This window comes from Condylura cristata, unplaced genomic scaffold, assembly GCF_000260355.1.
Source record: "Condylura cristata isolate star-nosed mole 26May11 unplaced genomic scaffold, ConCri1.0 scaffold00005, whole genome shotgun sequence".
Taxonomy (NCBI): Eukaryota; Metazoa; Chordata; class Mammalia; order Eulipotyphla; family Talpidae; genus Condylura; species Condylura cristata.
Genome location: NW_004567106.1, coordinates 12039382 through 12062402, shown reverse-complemented (window position 1 = coordinate 12062402; position 23021 = coordinate 12039382). Strand labels below are relative to the sequence as shown.

The 23021-nt window shown below is 33.4% G+C and overlaps 1 long non-coding RNA gene across 1 annotated transcript; it reads left to right on the top strand.

Annotated features, from left to right (window-relative positions):
* The first annotated feature begins 510 nt into the window (after positions 1–510).
* LOC105853207 lies at positions 511–22745 on the top strand. The gene is made up of 3 exons (XR_001145060.1): positions 511–703; positions 16904–16997; positions 21815–22745. It is a non-coding gene; the product is annotated as an uncharacterized LOC105853207 (long non-coding RNA).
* The last annotated feature ends 276 nt before the right edge of the window (positions 22746–23021 follow it).

The window sequence follows — 23021 nt, the reverse complement described above, 5'->3', positions numbered from 1 at the left end:
ACAACTTGTAAATTAACTATTACACAACGCCTACATACACTAACAGGGCATTCACCACAGGGCGATTTTAAGTCAGAGAAACATTAAATAAAGAAAAAGTCTGGAGAGTTATAACAGGCGGCCTGTATTTTAATTGTGTGTAACTACTTGGTTGCTTTTTTCCGAACCTGAATTTCCTACGACGTGGAAATATTTAACACCATTATTAGGGAGCTGGTTTAAGGAAAGAGACAATGTTACAGGCCCTGTATTTAAGGGGCCTTTAAGGACTCTTCGCCTACACTTCATTGCTCACCCACAGACTAAGTAAAGGCATTTAATCTTTCACCACATTATGAGTCTTTCACACCCAGGGACACGTACACATTTCTCACGGCTGTCAACTCAGAATGTCCGGATAAAACGGGAAAGGAACAAAATAATACACTTTAGTAACGCTGAAAGATGGTTAAACCCGCAGGCAGCGCTGGGCGGACCTCCACTATCCCAGCATCCCTCGCGCCACTTCCGTCGCTCTTTCCCAGCGTCTCTATGGTAGAGCTGGCCTGTGAGGCGGTAGCGGCGGTGAGAAGAGGCTAGAATCCGAGTTTCTCACGGGCCTGGAGGTTTGGGGTCGTAAGGGTCGCCATGTCAGAGAAAAAGCAGCCGGTAGACTTGGGTCTCCTGGAGGAGGACGACGAGTTTGAGGAGTTCCCTGCCGAAGGTAACCGGGTGGGCCCCGGCCTCTGGGTCGCGTGGAGGGTGACTCAGGCGTCCAAATGGAAGCGACGCGGGCGTTAGGGCCGGGCCCTGGGGCGTGGGCGGGAAGTCTGGACCCCCGCTGCGGCCTCTCGAGACTGCTTATTCCGTCCTCGGTTTGTCTGCTTCGCTTCTGTTGGTCCTTCCGTTAGTATTCGCCGGGGAAACGAGTCTTGTGCTTCCTCATTGGGAGGAGCCGTGGTGGTTCCGGGCTCCGAGCACGGTGTCTAGGGTGCTTGGGCCGTTCCCTTTCCAGTCAGTCGGGGTACCCGCCACCTCTTTCACATCGACAAACCAATTTTTCCTTTTACTTTATAATGGCTTAGCAGCCATTCATTGCCATTAAGTTTTTCAGAATTAAATTGTTCCTGGTTAAAGCTACTCACTTTTAGGACTTTACAAATGGGTTTTATTAAATGGGAGGGGGATGATCAGCTGTTGTTAGAACACTTAGTTTACTCTTGTTTTTTCACTGTTTTTGGTCAGTTTCGAACTAACGACGGCTTAAGGACTTACAACACCCAAAATCCTTTACATTTTTATTAACTTTATGCTTACCGAAAGGAATTTCACTTTTCTGGTTGTAACAGCACATAGTTGACATGTATTGGATGGTTGGTTGTCGAAGTGCTTTGCTTGCATTAATTTTCACAAACCTAGCGAGTAGGTACTGCTATTACATTTTAGATAAAAGGACTAAAGCTTGAAACTGTTAAGAGTCTGGCACAGTGTCACATAACACCTGACCCCAACTGAAGCCAAAATTCTGAAACTCTTGAGCTGTGCTGTTATTTATTTAAATCGTCTGGTTAGGTTTATTGTTAGGTGTAGGATAAGTAACTTGTAACAAAAGGAGGTTACTGTAGGGTAACTTTTCCAAAGGTGGTAGGAAGAGAATTGTGGCTAATGATGTACAAATCTGTTACATGAAGCAGTTTCCTTTTAACTAAAATTGTCCTAAGCTGTACCCCATCATGATCTTATTGTGCATAAAACCACACAGCTGGAACATTTGCTCTTTTTATTTATAGTGTACTCTATTGTTAGTGGGAGAAGGCATTACTATGTATACTACCCAAACTCAAAAACTAACCCAAAGCACATTTCTTTTTAATTCTGGAATTCATTATATGTTGTGGGGATTGTTTATTTTTGTGTTGACAGTGGATTTTCTGTCCAAACATGCTTTCTTTACCCCAGTTTCAAGTGGCTGCATAATCTTGCAGTGTAGAAACTGTTGTATTGAGGGCAGGATCCACTTCTTATTCAAACTTGATATTTCAAGTACTTAGAATTTATTCAATGTTTATCATACACACAGTACAATGTTAGGAATTTAGTTAGTACATAGTCCAGTTACCACAACCCTGAATAAACTGAGGCTTCTATTAAACAAGCTTGCCATTAAATGGCCATCCTAAAATCTGAAAGGTGTGACTCTCCATGTTTTATCTTTAACGTTTAGCAAAGTGTCTGGCACATAGTAGATGGTAAAATTAATGAACCTGTATTTAAAATTAATAGTTGAGAATTGCTTAAAATAATAGATGGCTGTATGTGATATACACTTAATTTTTTCTCAGCAACTTTAGTCAGCTTTTACAAAATATGTAGTTTGCTCTTGTTCTGTGTTTATACTGTGAGCAACAATTTATTCACAATATGGATAGTGTATAGTAGAAAAAAAATCTCAATGTCATAAGAAAAACGCAGTGCATATTTTTTTCTGAAGAGAGGAGACTTCTAACAGGGTATTAGTATTTAGTATCTCACCTGTTAACTTGTCATTTTACAGACTTTATCCTCTTCAAGTTTGAAAATGTAGAACTTACTCATTCAGGAAACTTCTTGTTTAGACTAATAAGTAACATTTGAAATCACTTCCTTGTTTGGGTTTCTATGTTTCTTTGGTTTAGCATTCTAGTGGGTTTTCCTTTTATGTTTGAATTAGGGAGTTATTCCTGTATATAAAACAAGGCAAATAGATGAAACCAATATTTACTAAAGAAATACTGATAATAAATAGCAAATTTAAAAGAAAAAGAAAAACTTTTTAAAATATCACCGAAGTACCCTTTCTTGAACTGCATTTATTTGCTTACTTATGCTTTAGTCTCCATAGACCAACAGTCTTGGCATTACCTGGGAGCTCATAAGAAATAGGATCTCAACCTAAACCTACTCAATCAATTTGGACTTTACCAGCTTCCTAGATTTATGTGCACGTTAAAGTTGGAAACACACCACTTTAAAACAGAGGCCTGTGCATACTTCTCAGTATTTTAGATTTTAATTTAATTACTAATGTTCTGAATTACTTTCTAATTTTGTCTTTAAAATATTTCTTCCTTATTATTGTCTTTATGATAAATACACTATTGACAAACTTATTAACAAATAAAATGAGATGATTGTAAAATCCTATTAGTCTGTGTGTGGTCTTTCAAAGGCCTTCTTCAGTCTCAAAGTTACAGAAAATACATGATATCCTTTGTCTATACTAACGTTTAGTTAAGAGCCTACTAAAAAACACTTGAAATTATGTATCCTTCCTTGACTAATGGATTATTCCTCTTTTTGGAGTGTAGTTGCTACATCTCATCCCTGATAAGAACTTGTTTGTTAGGGTGTCAGTTTAGCCATTTTAAGGGAAGGGAACTTTTATTTAAAAAAGAAAACTTAGGGGCCCTTCCTGGTGGTGCAGCGGGTTAAAGCACAGCAATGAGAAGCTGAAGCCACTTCCGCATGAGTTCGATCCCCGCCTGCCCCGGAGGTGACCACATGGCGCGGCAGACCTCTCCTGACCCGCCCACTGCTCCCCTCAGCAGTGTACTTCCTACATCTGCCTGTTCTGCTCCCCACTCTCTCTCTGGTGAAGCCTCTCACTGCCCCTGAGCCTCTGGCCTGTACCCCAGTTCTGTATGCACAAATAAATAAATCTTTAAAAAAAAAAAAGAAAACTTAGATGTTGTGGTTTTCATGGAGATCACTCTTCTAAATAGCTCTTCTTCAATGTGAGGTATAGTATATGGCATGATTCTCTGTAGGTACAAAGGAACAAATGTGCCTTTTTCCTTCTCATAGTCTGTGGCTCTCTGTGGAATTGACAGCCCCTCACAGTTATTCTAGTTGGTGTGTGTGTGATCTGATGGTCAGCATACAGGAACTGTTTTAAAAAAATCTTGTTTAGGATATTTATGAAGTACATTTTCCAACTTCTTGATTATTTAACTGAGAATAGGCTTTGTTAAAAGAAAGATGTTTAACCTTCTGGGCATAACTATTATATGTTTGGAAATTGGCTTGATGAGAATTTTCAAGCTGGAAAGCTGATTAATGTTTAGAGAAAATAGAACTTGTCAAGACCATAACTAAGTTGGTAGTAGTAGAGTGGGTTCTAAAACTGAAATACTTAATAGTTTCTTTGAAACTTAAAGTAGCTTTCGTATTACACATATATTGAAAAAGTATTCTAGATTTCCATTGATCTGCTTTCTTTGACACTTAGAAGTGGGAGGGGTAAAAGTGAGGAGATACTTTTATTCCCTACTTCCTGTCCCAGAATTGAGAGGGTTTTTTTTTTTTTAAAGATTTATTTATTTATGCATACAGCACAGGAGTACAGGCCAGAGGTGAGAGGCTTCACCCCAGACAGAGTTGAGAGCAGAACAGGCAGATTGATGAAGTACACTGCTGAGGGGAGCAGTGAGCTGATCAGGAGAGGTCTGCCATGCCATGTGGATCACCTCCATGTATATCACTCCGGGGCAGGTGGCAATAGAACTCTTGCTGAAGTGGCTTTTGCTTCTTAGTGCTGCTCTTTAACCCACTGCGCCACCAGGGAGGGCCTTTTGTTGTTTGTTTCTTTCTTTTAGGAAAAGCTTTTTAGCATATTTAAAATAAAATTAAGTATGCTTCCAGCAGCAATGATATTTTCAAAAGAATATCTGTATGCTAACTATTCTATAATTTTTCTCAGCTCTTGTAACTGTTTTGTTCAGAAGAAGTTCAAATTCTAAATACAGTACTATACAGCCCTTCTCCCAACTCCCATTCAGGAAATTCCTGGAGAAGGCATTATTATTAATGGGAGTCTTTGTTGAGACAGACAACAGATTAAGTGCTTCCCTAATGCTACCAGCATTCTGGAATAATTGAGGCCCACTCACTGTGCCTAGCAAATTAAGATATCTTAGTGGTTCTTAACCAGGGGACTGTTGTTACATGTCATGTTCACTTACAGGTGGGATTGTGCAATTATTAGCCAGTCTTGTACCTCCACCCAGAGAGAGATGTCCTTATACCACTTAGGCTTCTACATTCTTTGCCCTGCCACCCCTGTATCCTCCTCACTCGACTATTTGGATGACTTCTTCAACCTGTCTAGTCTCCAACACCAAAACATCATGCTTCCCCACCACAAAAATGTTCCCCCCAACTCTGCTTGTTTCTGGCACATCATCCTAGATTCAGATGTATTTTAAATTTTGACATAATTGTCAAGATTGCCAGCAGTAAGGGTTGGACCAGTTTACATTCCCATCCAGTTAAACTTTCTCCTCATAAACTTGCCTATATTTTGTCTTTGCCGACATTGCCTAAATACTAGTTGTTGCAGACACGATGAATGAAAAATAGAATCATATGATTTTTATTTGGATTGATATCTTTGAGTGATACTGACCTTTAACTGTTTCTTACTCCTTGGTTTTTTGATCAGTGATTTGTGGGTGATAACTAGAGCCACGTAAGATTTGCATGATTTATTCTGCCAAAACTTCCATAACAATATATATAAACTGAGTGAGTTAATAGAAATTTTAGAAATCACAGTATAGAGGCTGGAAAGTTTAAGATTAAGGTATTGACAGATTCACTTTCTCAGATAAGCTCTCTGGTTTGCTAACTGCTGCTTTCTCAAATGTTATTAAATGAGTAAGTGAAAGAGAATGAGTATGAGCTTCTGAGCTTCTTGGTGTCTTCTATAAAGACCCTAATTGGGTCATGAGGACTCAATTCTTGTGACTTCATATAACTCTGAATACCTCCTAAAGCTCCCATCTCCAAGTACCATCACATGGGTGCTTTTAACTTGAACATAAACATTTCAGGGATGAGAGCCAACAAAACATTGAGTTTATAACAGTGTTATATGTGAGTACATAGTATAGTCTTGCAGAGTTTTCAATAAATAGTAGTCCCCTTTCTCCACCTATTCTACTTTGAGATTGAGATTTTGTTTTAGTTATTTAGAATTAGTACTTCTTCCGAACAAATACTTTATTCATAATTCTAGGTATATCCAAAGTTAAGCTTGTTGAGGTGTAGGTTACCTGATAATTAATTTTGTAATATTGAAAAACTTGTAAGTTAAATTAGGAATAAATTAATAGTGCCAAAAATATTTTTTCTCAGTTCTTTTTTTAAAAAGTATGGTTATATGGTTATATAAAACAAAAATACATCAGAGGATAGCATATCCTATTTCAGGATTCATACAGATGTACAAGAGTTAGAAATACAATGTATGGGCCCTCCCTGGTGGCACAGGAGGTTAAAGCACAGTACTAAGAAGCTAAAGCCACTTCAGCATGAGTTCAGTCCCCACCCCAGAGGTGATCCACATGGTGCAGCAGACCTCTGATGACTTGCCTGCTGCTCCCCTCAGCAGTATACTTCTTCATTCTGCCTGTTCTGCTCCCCACTCTGTCTCTGGTGAATCCTCTTACTGCCCCTACACCTCTGGCCTATACCCCAGTTAAGTATGCATAAATAAAGCTTAAAAAAAATACAATAATGAAAAATTCCCAAATCAAGATACTGGTGCTTGAACAGGTATCACCTGGATATAAAATAGTAAAAACTACTTTGAAAAACTAGTTTATTTTCTATTTCAAGTAATGTGTAAGTGATTTGATGTCAAGAGATATATGGATGAATGGTTTCCGCAACTAGTTTGAGGTCTTTTCTTGTATCAAACTAGAGCTTTAGTCTTTAGGAGTTGCCTATCCTAGGAAGTTGGATTCCATCCAGCCTTCCTTCCCAAGGCATAATTAAACAAGAGCAATGCTCCTTATGATTTTCTGTTGGATTTGTGGGTAAGAGTTCACTTGGTTTCCTTTTCTAGGTGCCTGGGGTTGGGTTAGAGAGGATGGGGTAAAAACTGATAGTGCAGTACAATTGTAAAGAACAGGAAATTATTTCCAGTTGAATACAACTCGAGATTGCTTTATTTGAACAGAGATTTCAAAAGATAGAAAATGTAGAAAGGAATTTCTGGATAGAAAAAAGAAGTCGTTTGGAGGTGGAAAATCAATGTGTATACATATTTTATTTGGTTTTGGGCTGGTGGCTAAAAATGCAGATATTTTGAGACCTAACCGTGGGCAACTTTAAGTTTGATGGTGGTTTGAACATTCTCCTTAGGAAGCTGAAAAGTGGTGTTTTATCTTTTTTTTTAAATAATAATAATTTTCTTTAGGCCGTTTAGGAAAAATTAATCCAACAGAATTAACTTGAAAAGATAGAAAAAAACAGCCAGGCTAGCTATTTACCAAATTGTTTAAATTTAGGTCAACACCAAGGAAGGGCCTTAAATATCAGGTAGTTATTAGGAATGAAGTGAGGAGAGTGCTGCAAGAATGACAAGGGAGCTTTACCAGCTGGTTTGATAGCGAGTGTTGAGAATATGAATCAGGGTTGTGATTTCACACTTGCAAGTTTCATAGAAGTTAGATGGTGGCGTTCACATTGGATACCCTTGACTCTGTAATAGGGAAAATCTGAATGAGGGAGTAGAGATAGTGTAAGACGTGATGTCTTAGAAAAGGTGAGAGTAATGCCTTTTAGGACTTTATGTAATTAAAGCAAAATATAAGCACTAAGCAACAGAGAGAGCCCAAAACATGATGACTTTGTAGTAAACTGTCCAGTTAGAGAGATACATCATTTATTGATTAAAAAAAAGTTTGAGCTTTTAAAAAATGTAAGTGGTTATGTATATTATTTTCAGTCTTTGTTTTAGACTCCTGGCCACAAGTAACTAAAAACTCAGCCAACAGTGTGGTCGCAACATCATTTATGATTTGCTTTTGATTGTTTGCTGTGAAGTTAAATTCCCCACTGGTATTTTTAGTCACTATTGGGGAAAATACAGTAATACAATGGTACTGTGCCAGCTGTTAAGATTCATAGCCTCTGAATAGATATTAGATGTCATACAAGTGTATGTTTGTGATAACTTTCAGAAGTGAAATTTTATAAGGAATTTGAATCTGTTTTATACAACTTAAGAGGAATACAAGTAAATTCGGAATGACTTGATTGGTGTGGCTTTATTATCATATTCATGAGCATAATGATGCTATTTGCAGGTATTATTGTTCTTTTTTACACCTGTGAGTGTACAATTTGGAACTTTTTTGAAGTTTCATCTGTTTCTTTTATATTTCATGTAATGCTCTGAGTATACATGTACATTTTTTATTTGCCAAAACTTTGTTGGAGATTAGTTTGTTTATATTCAGAATACCTGACTGTGAAGGAAGGAATAAGAATTTGATGCTCTTGAAAATTGGTATAGAACAGAACATTTGCAACTCTATTTGGCATAAATGGAATTTTTCTTTACTTTTCTCTATAGTGGCATACTTTATACTTTAGAAGTTTCAGAATGTATGTGGGGGGAGAAAGTAGTTTTAGGAACAGCTCCTAAATTTACAATTAAAATGTCAAATTCCTGGAATGATGATGTATGTGGGGTCGTTGATAACGTATTTTTGAAAACTAAAGCTGGTCATACGTTCAATTCTCAGTGACGTGGAAACGAAACTAAATTTGGGAACAAAGTCAGCTAATTTAGAATTACTAGAAATTTCAGTATTGGGTATCTTTTAGTGCTTCTTATTCTTTTAATTTTTTTTTTTTAACCAATACACATCTGGAGGTTTGCACATGCTGAAGTATAAACACAGCTGTGATTATTTGAATAATTAATCACAGTTCTGGCAATTCATTAATGTTGAAGACAAAATGTATACTTTACAAGGTCATCTGCATATTGACAGGAAGCATCAAACATGAATCTGGTATCAGTGTTTGATTTCATTATTTTACCCCTTAATACAGCTGTTTCTGGGTTTAGGGCTTTAAATGACTGGTAAAAATGACATGTTTAATTAGTGTAATGTTACTGAAAATAAAACATAGTTCATTGGTAAATTGTAAGAGATATTGACCAAATCCCAGGGATAACTGCAGTCACGGCTTTTTTATGTTGTATATTCACTTGGTAGAGTTTACAAGTAGTATCATTTACGTGTATTATAACATTTGTACAGAATGGAGGATTTGAAGGTGTTGAAATAGCAATTGGGATGATTATAATCTATCAGTTAAACATATATAATATAGTTCAGTATATTTCCAGCTAATAAAATCTTTGAAGTGTGGATCTATCAGTGTGAACACTAAGTTTCTTAAGGATGCTCTCTTATAAATAGTTTAAAAGGTTGAATAAGTAGTAATCAAAATTTCACTTATTGTCTTGGGTTTTTCATATCTTAATTGAATGGGTAGGGTAGATGGTCTAGCAACCTCAGTGCCTTTTATTCCTTGGATAAACATTTAGATTAAAATATATTAAAATTTATGTTTAATGAAGAATTTAACCAGTTTTTCCATTACTTGATAGTGTCATAATTATGAAATGCAGTATAATACAAAAGAAATACAGAAGTATTATCATGACTCTTATTTTGTGTAGTTATACCTGAATTTTTGCTCACAAAATGTTTTCCTACTTACATGAGCCCATTTTTTTTCCATGGGACTTTATTTCTACTTTTCCCTCTTTGCTACAAAAATTACATGAGATGGTAAAACAGGAAAAGGTGCTTTATGCTAAATGATCTTTGGAATTCAAGTTGATAAACAAAAATGGTACCCACTCTTAGTTAAAAAAGATACTGTTTAAACTAGTATTTCTCAAATATGTTGAGTTTTAACTTTTTATAGCCTTTTTAAAATTAAGGATTAGAATGCCTGCGAGACGAGCTATTGAATCTAGTGTGTTCATTCTCTCAACTAGTGGGTACTAAATTAACACTTTTTTTTTTTTTTTTTGCTTTAGTCTCAAGGTAAAAAGAGTTAAAAATTGGTTTGAAGACATTCAGCATTTTTACTCAAGTCACAATCAGAGTACTCAAGTCACAATCAGAGTAAATGTTGGGAGGGGGTCCATTTTTATTGTTATGGAGAGCATAGACTTAAAAGGTTAGCAGAGAAATAGGAAATAAATGTTATTTTGTATTTCAAACTTAAATCATTTGACACATTATCATTTACTTTTTAGGGACACTGCAGATGGAAAGAACCTAGTTAATAATTTGAGAAGCTGGTTAGTTAGTAATAGTAATGCTGGTAAGAAAGTTAATGTCTAGAAACTTGAAAAAGTTCAGTTGTTACTTGGATTATATGCCATTTATCAGAGAACATATCTTGTCTGTTGAAGTTGTTTTGTGCAACAACTGGACTTCTTATGTCTTTGTAAAGACTTTGTAAAATAACCAGTGAAACAATGTGACATTCCTTTTTCTAGACTAAACCCAAACACACTGTTTGAAGTTAGAAGTTAGGAAATCATAAAAAATCTTAATATTTTCTTGTAAGATAGTCCTTTTTTTTTTTTTTTTTTTTGGTAATCATGATAGTTTTCAAACAAAGAGGGGTACTTTGTACAATGAATTTATATTAGAGCTGCAGAGGTATAGGTTATAGTAAGACTGAAGGGAATGTAAAGGAATAGCATAGGCAATGTTCAGTTGCTATAAAAGGGATTGTTGTTTTTATTATATTGGAAGTTCAACTTGAAAGAATAAATTTCTATAAAAGAAAAATTTGAGTTTATTTGAAGTGCTTTCTTCAATATTAATTTTTTAAAATCAGTTGATTTTTGACAGGCAAATAGGTTTTTTTTGAAATGCAACTTCCTTCAAGGACTATGCCACATAATACCTTCACTTAATGTTCCCTCTTGAATACTTAATATCCTTCAGTTCATGTCCACTTTATTTTTGCCTTAAAAATAACTCAAATTATATGTAATATTATCATGTGTAAATAAGCAGTTTATAATTGACTACAATGGCAATGTAATCATTTTTTTCCACAAATAATTAACTTTTTCCTTTGTTAAGTCACTTTTCTAATCTATAAAAGTGCAAATATGTTCTTTCAGCTTATTTTTCACTATTAAACTATTAAGAATTGTTTTGTTTTTGCTTTTTTCATTATCCATAGACAGAGAAATTCTGAAAGTGAGTTCCTTTAACTTCTTAAACTATGCTTATATAAGACATTTTTGCAAACTATAAAAATTTTCATTTTAAGCTTTGAGATATTTCTCTGAGAAAAAAATGAAAGTCTCTTTAGCACTGTCAATTTAATTTTGAGATAATTAATACTATTAGTAAATATTACTAATAAATATTAGTAAATATTAGGTTATTATAGTCGCTAATAACCTCAGACAATAGTACAACATTCAAATTTATGTAATTGAAATATTCTTTTGTTATCAATAACATAACAGAAAATTTATATAGGTAAAATTCAGTTGTTTTGGTTATTGAGAATTTATTAATGAATGTATATTTGATTGTGCTTCATGAAGTAAATTGAGAGAAATTTTGTCATCCTTTGAGGCACTGACTTTTTATAAGATATAATTTTATTTATGCATAAAAGAACGGGGGTGTAGGCCAGAGGTGTAGCTTACACCCCAGAGAGTGGGGAGCAGAATAGGTTGATCTGTTGAAACACACTGCTGAAGGGAAGAGTGGGTGAGATGGAAAGGTCTGCTGCGCCATGTGGGTCAGTTCCCTAGCTGGGGATCGAACATTCATATTGCTGTGGCTGGCCATAGTTTGATAGCACTGAGACTTAAACCCCTGTGCTACGAGGGAGTCTCCAGACACTGACATTTTAAGGAAATTTCCCACATGATCTCTCTTAGTGAGAAACATTGCATGATTATAATTGTCCTCAAAAGCTTTGTTAGAATAAACACAATTCAGAATTTTTGATTTTAGATATCTCATCATAACGTAAGATGTTGATCTCTTTTATCTTGAAATATTTACTGTTGGCTTCACTGAAACCACATACTTACCTCTGTTTGAGTTGACTACTCAAAGGGAAGAAACTCTAGAAATACTGTTCCATTAGCCCATCATTTTATTGAGAATCCGCTATTATGTCCAGCACTCAGTTACAGGAATTAAGATTTGCAAATTTAGTAAAATCTGGTTCCAGCTGAAGGTTTAGGATAGTAATGAAAGGAATGGTGGTCATCATCAGTGAATGGTTAAAATAAGCTATAAGATTGGCAAGGGTGTTACATAAAGACTACTATAATAGTCCATAAATGGATTACTCCATTTTAAATTAACATAGTGTCAAGTAAGAATAGGAGGAGGAAGACTAATTCTGGAGATAGTTGGGAGCTGAAATGTAAAAGACATAATGAATGTTAGTTGAAAGAGAAGGAATAGCTAAGATGCCTCCCAAGTTTCTACTTCAGGAGGCCAGGTAAATGGAGCTACTTTTTCCTGATTTCAGATTAGTTGATGACATGCTGCATTTTAAAATTTTTACTGGAACAAAACACCCACATTATGAGCCATTGTTGAATTGCTTTAATTAAATCTGTAAGTATAAGAAAAGCATCAGTATCTTTATATCTATTTATTTTTCTTTTCATATTGAAATGTCTTCAGCCATGTTGCTAATAAGTAACTACTAAGATAAAGTTAATGGCTAGGGCATTCTTAAAGAGAATGTGCAACTCATAATTATTGTTTTAGGAGGGGAAAGATCAAACAAAAATATACAAGGACTGATTTAGAGTGGTAATATCTCATAGTCATTTATTTTGCATTATGGGACTGTTTGTAGCTTAATACAGAGATAAAGTAGAGTTGAATTACGATTGTACATGATAGATATATAAAGTAATTAATTAGTAATTTGTGAATGCACGGGGGAGAGGTGAGGGGAACTGGGAAGCTTTCAAAAGGTGATTTCCAAACCCATATTTTCAAAATTATTCTCACATTTTAATTTTGAAACTTTCAACTCTATAAAAAGATAGAAAAAGAGGGCAACAAACACTTAAGATTCACCAGTTAAGATTTCCTTAAATTCTACACTTATATCAAACGTATATGCAAGTAAACTTGACAAAATGACACCTGACTCTGCTTCATTGTATTTTGTCCTAAAGATTGAAGACATTATTCTCTCAAACAATTTTATATTCATACCCAAGAAAATTAACATTAAAATATACAAATAGACTTTGTCCATTCAGGTTGTACCAACTCTTCTAAAAAATGCCTCACTGCCTTTTCCCAGTCTGTTGTACCATTATATTACTTATGTGTTATATTTGATTGTTAAGTCACTTTAGCTTTAAATCTAGAACCATTCTTATTTTTCATGACATGAATTTATTTGAAGAGGACAGATATATCAATAGAAAGTCCTACCATCTGGGTTTGCCTGATAGTTTCCTTATCATTAGATATAGGGTCAACATTTTAGCAAGAGTATTATACAGGTACCTTTCTTACTACTTCACACTAATAAACACATGTAAAGTTGTCCCATTTTATTGATAATGTTACATGTGATTGCCATTAAGATGGTGAATGCAAGGATTATACATGGAAAGCACAAACAATTAAAAAAATAAGCAAGTGGACTTCATCAAATTGAACAGCTTCTGCAAGGTAAAAGAAACTCAACAAAGTGAAAAAACTAGAAAAAATATTTGTAAAGTATATATCTGATAAGGGGTTAATTACAAAGCATAAGAAGAAGTCATGCATTTCAGTTAAAAAAATGGGCAAAGGATTTCTCTGAAAGATATGTGAAAGGTTATCAAGTATATGGAAAGATGTCATTAAGGAAATGCAGTTAGAACTACAGTGAGAATATTGCTTTATGCCTGTTAGAATGGCCATAACATACTTAAATAAAGTGAACAAATGATGCATAGATTTGAAGAAAAGGGAATTCTTGTGCATTGTTGGTGCGAAAGTACATTAGTGCAGCCACAATGAAAAACAGTATGGAAGATAGATGGCTTAGAGTTTAAGCCACAGCATTTTAACTGAACATTTGATCGTGCAATTCTGGGAATATATACAAAGAAAAACACACCAGCATCCCATATTCATAACAGCATTATTTACAATAGTCAGACATGGAAACAATCTAAATGTACATCAGTGGATGGATATACACATCTAGATAGATAGATAGACATACAGACATAGATATACATACACAATTGAATATTATTCAGCTGTGAAAAAAACAAAGAAATCCTACCATTTGGGGCAAATGGAACACCTTGAAGGCATAATGTTAAGTGCAATAAGTGAGATAAGGACAAATACTGCAGGATTTTACTTTTATGTGGAATCTAAAAAAAAAAAATTATACAAAAAAAGAGACCAGACTTATGGTGAAGATTTCCACAAATTCTAGTTACAATATAAGCTTATACTAGCAATGTGACATACAAAATGTTAACTATAGCTAACTGTTATATACTATAAGAGGAAAGTTAGTAAAAGTTCTCATCACAGAAGATTTTTTTCCTTTTATCTATAATAAAAAGATGCATATTAGATAGATATATGTAATCATTTCACAACACATGTAAATGAGGCCATTATACTCTAGGCCTTCAACTTATTCTATGAGGTAAGTCAGTTCTCAAAACTAGGAGCCAAAAAAAGGTGATTACTAGGTCTCTCCATTTCCCTTTATAATTAGTGAAGTATCTAGTTTTCCAGCTATTTGTCACTCAATCACTTTAGTATCCATTGTTGATCTTTCCCTACAATGAAAAAGGTTGCAAAATGGTGATTTGTCTAATTCTGTCATTTTTCTACATATATACAGCTGGTAACAATAAAAAGTAGTCCCATCTCTGTTTCTTTCCCAAATATTGCTTTGGATTTTTATTTTTTTGTTTAATTTGTTGTATCACTCTTTATGATTTTCAGGTTTTTCCAGATTTAGACAGTGAAAACACCTGTAAGCCAATTTCTGTTTCCTTTGACATGCTTTTGGGCAGTATAAAGAAATCTCAGACTTACCTAGTAATTTCATATTCCATATCTGAAATAAACCATTATTCATTTTAAGGGAACTATTATTCATTTTAATGGAGAACAGTATTTGAGCTAATTCAGAGTAAGTAGAAGTCATGCCCAGTGGGGAGTTCAAAAGATGCACAAAAAATGAGATGTGCAACAGCAAGAAATGTTTGATGAATAGAAATTTTGAGCATTTTCAAAACATGCCGTCCAAAGTTTATTAAGAGTACTTCAAGCCCATGGCTAGCATGACAATGTTATTCCAGTGAATTTGAATCTTAATTTAAAATTTTTATTTTAAAAGAAGTACCTCATATAATTTAAAAAATAACATAAAACTATGTAGAGGTCGGGTTGACTAGCTAACTTTAGAGTATGTATAAACTTTGTTCTGGGATGGTTTGTTCTGGGGTTTTTGTTTTTGTTGTAATTTTTTTTAAAGATTTATTTATTTATGCATACAGAACTGGGGTACAGGCTACAGGGGCGGTGAGAAGTTTCATCAGAGACAGTGGGAAGCAGAAGAGGCCCACTGACTAAATATACTGCTGAGGGAACAGCAGGCGGGTCAGGATAGGTCTGCTGTGCCATCTGGTCACCTCCAAGGCAGGCAGGGATTGAACTCATGCTGAAGTGTCTTTAGCTTCTTAGTGCTGTGCTTTAACCTGCTGCACCACCAGGAAGGGCCTGTAATTTTTTTTTTAACATACCTTTTAGTTTAGCTTTTTACTATCAGTGTAGAGCTGTCTTTTTGTTTAGAAGAACACTAATGACATTATCACCCTGGAGACTAGATTTATATCAGGTCAAGAGAGAAGCAAGAATAAATCTATTAGTAAAATATTGCCATTGTACAGGTAAGAAGTGATTGTGTGAAAGTCTGATTAGAACAGTGGTGATAGGGAAGGAAAGATAAGGATAGTTTCAGGATAATTTAGCAAATAAATTGAGCAGGACTTTGTCATGGAGAGAGAAGACAATTTAGGACAATACACCCCATCCCCCTGGTGTGACCAACTGGATGCATCTGTGTTTTTCTTCAGGCCAGGAAAACATAGTTTTGAGTGGGGAAGCTGAAGATACAAGTTTTGGTTATGTGGAGTTTTTTCCAGTAGGAATTTATGTAGAATTCTAAAATTCAAAAAGCCTGTGGTACAGAAGGATTAGGAAACATATTGACAACATATTGTTGAAATATGTCACTCAGGAGGTGCTAAAGGACCAGCAAGCCTTCAGTTGAGAAGTATATTTATTTAAGATTATAAAGGAGATGTGGGGAGGAAGCAGCTTATATTTAACTGCTCTCTGATAAAGAAATTTTTAGGAAAGCCATATGATCTTTTCTCCTTGTGTAACTAGCTGTTTCTAACTTTTTGTGTTTTTACTATACTCTCAGTGGTTATTCCTTATTTGGGGACTGACCTATGTTTTCTGATTTTTAAATGAAAGCTAAAATCTAACCCCCATCACCAAAAAAGGAAGCAGAACAGTCCCCAAAATTAAAAAGTATAGCATTAATCTTTGCTTACTTATATTTATCCTTCCTTTAAAAATAAAAATTTATATTGGTCATAGTAGGCAAATGTTAGTGATGCCTTCTAGTTTGGTCTACTTTTTACTTCCTGTGTAGAACTATCTCTCTTTTTTTATGTTCAGCTCACCTTGCTTTAATGTTGGTATACTATTTTGAAAAATGGTGATGCCATCTTTATAAAAATTAGCCAAAAAGAAAATCAGAAAAGTAAATATCCTCTTGAAATTAGAAGTTTTCATGGCAAATAGAAAGTCTTTGTATAACTTCTGTTTTAGATTATCTACAAATTCAAAAATTGAGAGAACAAGGCATTATAAATAGAGGTTTAAATAAAAGTAAGACTCATTTCTCATAGATAAGATAATAGCTGTTTTGAATTGTGAGTCTTGAGTAACAAACTTTTTGAAGTGTTATTGTGGAAATAATATGAAAACTATTTAGACATTGTTTCTGATTTTAGACTGGGCTGGTTTAGATGAAGATGAAGATGCACATGTCTGGGAGGATAATTGGGATGATGACAATGTAGAAGATGACTTTTCCAATCAGTTACGGTAAGTTTTAAGTCATATTTTTATATAGCTTAGTATTAATTGTGAATATGGAATATGTAACTTGCCTGTGATAATTGACCTCTTAAAGGATAATTAATGTTTGAAATATGTTTTCGTATTATGAAAAACAAAATAGAGTCACCTTCATTTCCTAAGTTTCTAAGTTTAAATGCTTGGTGTAATTGTTTAAAATCTTATTTCCTTCTAGTGTCTTTATGAAGGTAGCTAAAGAGAAGCATATTTGCTATTTTTTTTTTTTTAGCCTTGCAGGTTTAACTTTGTCATTATTAATTTTCTAATCATATTGAATTCAGCAGAAATCAGAATCGTAGAGTGCTAGATTGGTGATCAATGTACTTTCCATTTACATGTACTTTTCATATATGTCTACCTATTTGATGATTGATGTAACATAAATTTAACTATTTTTAATGGCATTTTGTTTACTCATATAGTGTTATGCAGCCATCATCTCTTAATTCCAAAACATCATCAGCACTCCACAAGGAAACACCATACCCATTAAACAGACATTGTGCATTCCTCCAAACCCTCAGTCCCTGACAACCACTAATCTACTGTCTGTCTCTACAGACTTGTCTGTCCTAAATATTTCATATAACTGGTTTTATACAGTAAGTGATTTTGTGTGTTTAATTTCTTTCACTGAGCATAATCTCATTAGGTTTATCCATGTTGCAGCGTATATCAGTATTTCATTCCTTTTTATGACAAATATTCCGAAGTATGGATATGCTATAATTATCTGTTTGTTATTTGTTGGACATTTAGATTTCCAGCTTTTGGCTGTTGTGGATGGTGCTGCTTTGAACAGTCGTGTAGAAGTTCTGTTTGAATGTTACTCAGTTTATAGTTCCAGGAATGTAATCCTAGGAGTAGAATTTCTGGGTTGTATTATAATTCTGTGTTTTAACTTTTTGAGGAATTGTTAAACTTTACCATAGCTGCTGACAATTTTATATCACTACCAGCAATTTATGAAGGTTTTTAATCTCTACATTCATACCAAGACTTGTTATTTTATTTTTTTTAGGTGGTAGCTATTGTAGCGAGTGTAAACTGATAGCTCATTTTGATTTTAATTTTCAATTCCATAATCATTAGAAATGAGTCACTTCATAGAATGTTGGTTATTCATATAGTTTTGGTCAGCTTCTTTGGAGAAATACATAATCAGATCCTTTGCCCATTTTGAAATTGAGTTGTCTTTTTGTTGTTGAATTGTAAGAGTTCTTTTTTATATCCTGGGTTTTAGGCCTTTATCAGAAACATTATTTACAATTTTTTTTTCCTTTTCTGTTAAATTGCCTTTACTTTTTCATCTTCTCTGCATGTTTTAAAGTCCATTTTGTCTATTTTTGAAGGATTCAGTTGTAAATTCAAAGTAATATTTCTGTTTAGCTATTATATTTTGTTGTTTGATCCATTTTGAGTATAATATGAAGATCCATTTTCATTCTTTCCTGTGGACATCTAGATGGACCAGCCCTTTTGTTATAGAAACAGTTCTTTCCTCCATAAATTTATCTTGGTTTAAACCATGTGTATCTAGCTTGGCCACAAAGATATCTAAGGTAGATTGCATATACTTTTCACATCAAGATACAGAGGATCTGTTTTCATCTGTTAATTTTCTGGTTTAGTACACTTAAAGAAGTGAGACAATTTGTATGTTTTAAAATACATATTTTAAAATGATAAAGTAGCTTTTGTTCTGCCCTGCATGTTTTGTTTTGTTTTTAAATGGACCTAAAACACTTACATTCTAAAGTCTTTATATTTACTGGAGACTAATAACATTTTTACCCATATCCTTTCTCCTCTTTTTGGAAATAGTACAATTTATCTTTCATTGTTATTCTGGTACTTTTCTCCATGATTTTTCAAAGACTGATTTTTGACTATATCTTTGTTCTTTCAGTACCATGAGATGTAATTATTCAGAGCCTTGAGACTTTAAAACGACTTTAATGCAGTTTGGAGTTATCTCACCTGTCTTAGTTTTCAATTTTGTCTTAATGATGTTGTTTTTACTTTTTTAGTTTTTTGGACAAGATGGGAGCTATAGCTTTTGTTTTTTCCTTCTAAAATCTGTGAATATTATACCACCTATTCCAAGTATTGGAAGTATCTCTTCTCATTCTTCTTTTTCCATATATGTAACTATAAAAAGCCCCTTTTGTTCCTATTATGTATCTGAGCCCAATCTAGGATTAAATTCTGTGTGTTCAAGTTCTTGCCCCATCCTTATTTTTGTTTTTTATCCTTTTGAAATTGAGCTACAACAGATAATACCCTGATATCATTTTTTAAAGTGCTTCTCCCCTTTCTTAATAGAATCATATAATGCTGTTAGAAGATTTTCGGGCTTCCCAACTCTTAATGTCTTTCCTATAATCTTAATCATATAGACTCTATATAGACTATAAACTTTACTTTCGCTTAATGTATTTTGAGATTAAATTAAGCTTAACTCTTGCTATTCAGAAGTCAAATTAGTCCTTTATTAGTCAGAAAATAGAACTTTTCTCTTACAAATTAAGATGCTATTGAATACTTTTATTGAGAGCTTAAGCAGTAAATGTATTGATAATTAGATTTCTTATCACTAGTCATTTTGCCTTTTTATTGGTTTGGAAGTAGAGCATTATCCATATTTTGGTCCATATTCATATTCTTTGTGGCAATTTTATATAATATACCTCCACAGTGCTATTGATTTTTGTAAGTGCATAAATCTTGATACTTTCATTAGTAAATATGATTGTTTTAATTTCCCTCATTGAGTCATGATTTTTTGTCCACAACATTGTTGATAACGTCACCAGTATTGAACAAGTGCTTAGCTAGGACTTGGCTTTCTTCTTTCCCTGCTTTCTCAGTGTAATTACCTTTAACAAGTAAAAGTACAGAGTGAAACGTCAGTGTGTCTCTAGGTAACTAAAAGTCATTCTATTTTTGCTACTTCTGATATTGTTTCTCTTTATAACACTAGAAATAGATAAGATTGAGGTTTTCCTGTACCATATCTTACATAAAAGCTTTAAGAGACCAATATAGTCCTGATTATCATATCAGATAAAGATATTGTAATACAAATTTCTTAGAAAATAAGATGAGTTCTCAGATCTACTATATATCTTATTCTTGATCTTGTTGTAAAAGGAATGCTATTTTTGTTTCAAACAATGTACATTCTACATGTATCTGTGATAGCATTCCAATTGTTTTTCTTTTCTCTGGACTTTTCTTTCAACAGTCTCATGATATTAGTGTTTCTTTTTTATTGTACTTTTGTTTTGTGCTTAGTGGTCTTGATTTATTTTCCTTTTGGTTTCTTAGAGCCCTAAAGTCTAGCAAAGAACTTTCTGTCCCTGAGAATTTAGCTCATAGAAAGGCCTATCATTTCTTTTGTGTTTATCATTTATAAAAGGTAATCACCTTCTTTCAGAAAAGAGAAGACACAATCCCGGATAGGTTTTGTGTACTTGTTACCTACATATTAAATTGAACTTTGGGGATATATCTTTTTTTGTAGTTAAAATTAAAGAAAATGCACAATCTATATTGACTTTGTTAAAAACAAGGGAAAACTATGTTTAAGAGATTTTAAGTGTGCTTCCATTTTAAGAAAGCAACATATGAAGTACAGGTATTACCATCAGTTTCCTGTGAGGGTGAGGGACAAAGTAAACATTGTAAATTAAAATTCAGCAAAGGAAGGGGTATAGGTAGAAACTTGTACTGATCTCTTGACTCTTGATGAAGCATTTTACCACCAGTTCATACCGTCCTTCACACTTGAATAGAAGACAAAGATCCCTCATTTGAATAATATATGGCCTTAATATTATTCATGGATATTAGGTCAGTATTTGTATTATAAGTAACTGTTAAAATATTAGGGAAGTAAAGGAATTTGGGGAAGTGAATAATTGAATAATAAATATTATACATCATTTCTACAATGCTTTTGCATTGTATTTACATTCGAGAGTGTCTAAGCCAAATTATACTTGAGAACAAGTCTTTTTATTTTACCAGATATAATGATGTACAGGGCATATTAGTTATGCATTTATGTATTATGAATTGTTCCTTACATAATTTTGTGAAATTATTTAAGATACAAGATAAAGCGTTGTCTAGCATTCTTATGTATTACTGAAATGCCAGGTTGACTAGATTAAAATAATTTAAAAGTGTCCTGTGTTTTTCTACCACTATAAATTTTTGAGATTTTTATCCACATTTTAAGTTAGGAAAATAAAATCTTTAATATTTTATAACTCATTATATTATTTAGCCTACATATGGTTAATGCAGATTGTCTCATGTACCCTTAGATTTGATTAAGATTTTTTGCCTGATTATAGCAATACACATATGATTTGAAAAGCAGTTTATCTTTATGTGTAAATAACAGTAATTCCATTTTGATTATAAAAGCCCCAAATAGGTATGAAAAGTAATATAAAAGTTGGCTATCATTATCATGTATTCTTAGCCATATGGTTAGTGATTCTTAAAATTTATGTTTAAGTATTATAAATAGAATATCTGTATGGTATCTGGAAGTATATGGGGGATAAATTCCTCACTTTCCCACAAATAGATTTGTCAGAAAAGTAAGGAAAATTTATTAATGGGGAATATATTCTTTCTCAGGACTAAAATAGGGCTATTTGGTATTTTAAATGTTTTTTTCAGCTTGACTTATTAATTATGCTATTTCTAAAAATCATTTGTTTCTTTATAAAAAATGTTTAGTTATGTTCTTTTCTGTTTTATTACAGAGCTGAACTAGAAAAGCATGGTTATAAGATGGAGACCTCATAACATCCAGAAATGTCGAAGCAATCTAAACTTGACCTGTTTACTAAATTCTAGAATGGAACACTTTTAAAAAAACTTACATGTTTATTTCGTTACCTGTTTGAACTTATTTTTGATTTTGTAACATAAAAAATAAATGTTTTGATCTAATCTTTGTTTACTGCAGAATTCTTGCTCTTTTTGCCTTTAATTATTTTCTCCTTTTATTCATGATTTTCTAGAACTTTTATTATGTAGAGCCAGTGAAAGTTTCTACTATGACTTTATTTTTTAATGTTAACTAAGGTTCGGAGAGGTTAAATAATTTGAGGCTGGACCTCTGATTCCCAATTTAGTACTTTTCTTATACTATATGTTTAAATGTTCTGTTTAGAAGATACCTCTTTAAATCAGTTAGCTTAGTTTGAAAGTTTAGAAAGCATTAAGGTAACCCTTTAAAGCCTGTGCTTTAAAAATATTAATCATGTTAAATTGTTGTAATTAGTTCATGTAACATTGGTTGATAGAGTATTATTACTGCTTAAAGTCCAGAGTTGTTTGATACAATTCTGAGAATAGGTCTTCTGTTAAAATGAGGTAGTAGGCTTAATTATGTTTGTTAATGTGCATTCTGTGGTACTGAATAACAACTGCATCAATTAAATTTCTGCAAAGTGATTACTGTGCCACCATCTGCTTTTATAATTGGGAGATTTAATTTCATTGATAAAGAATTCTTCCTGATAAGACTAATACTAATGTTAGGAACATTTTCAAACATGAATGTGTTACTCATTTAGAACTATAATCACCATGCTGGAGTAAATTTATAAAATTTATGTAACACAATGTAGTGTAAAAACCAAGGTAGACGTGGGGCACCTGAAATAAAAGTAATGCCTTGAAATGATTTAAATAAATGGTTTTTCTTCCTAAAACATATAAATTTACCTACTTGATAAAGCTAGATGATTAGCTAAAGTAAGGGGTAAGAAACTTGGAAATTGTAAAGGTAATTTATATATATGATATGTTTACAGTTATAGTAAAGCATAGGCACACATGCTAATGTTAATTCACATGTAGAAATGGTTTAATGTATATTTTCTCTGGTATGGTCTGTGGTTACAATGTCATTATTAGGCCCTATATTAATGGTTACCTTAACAGTGTCAAATTAGTACTCAA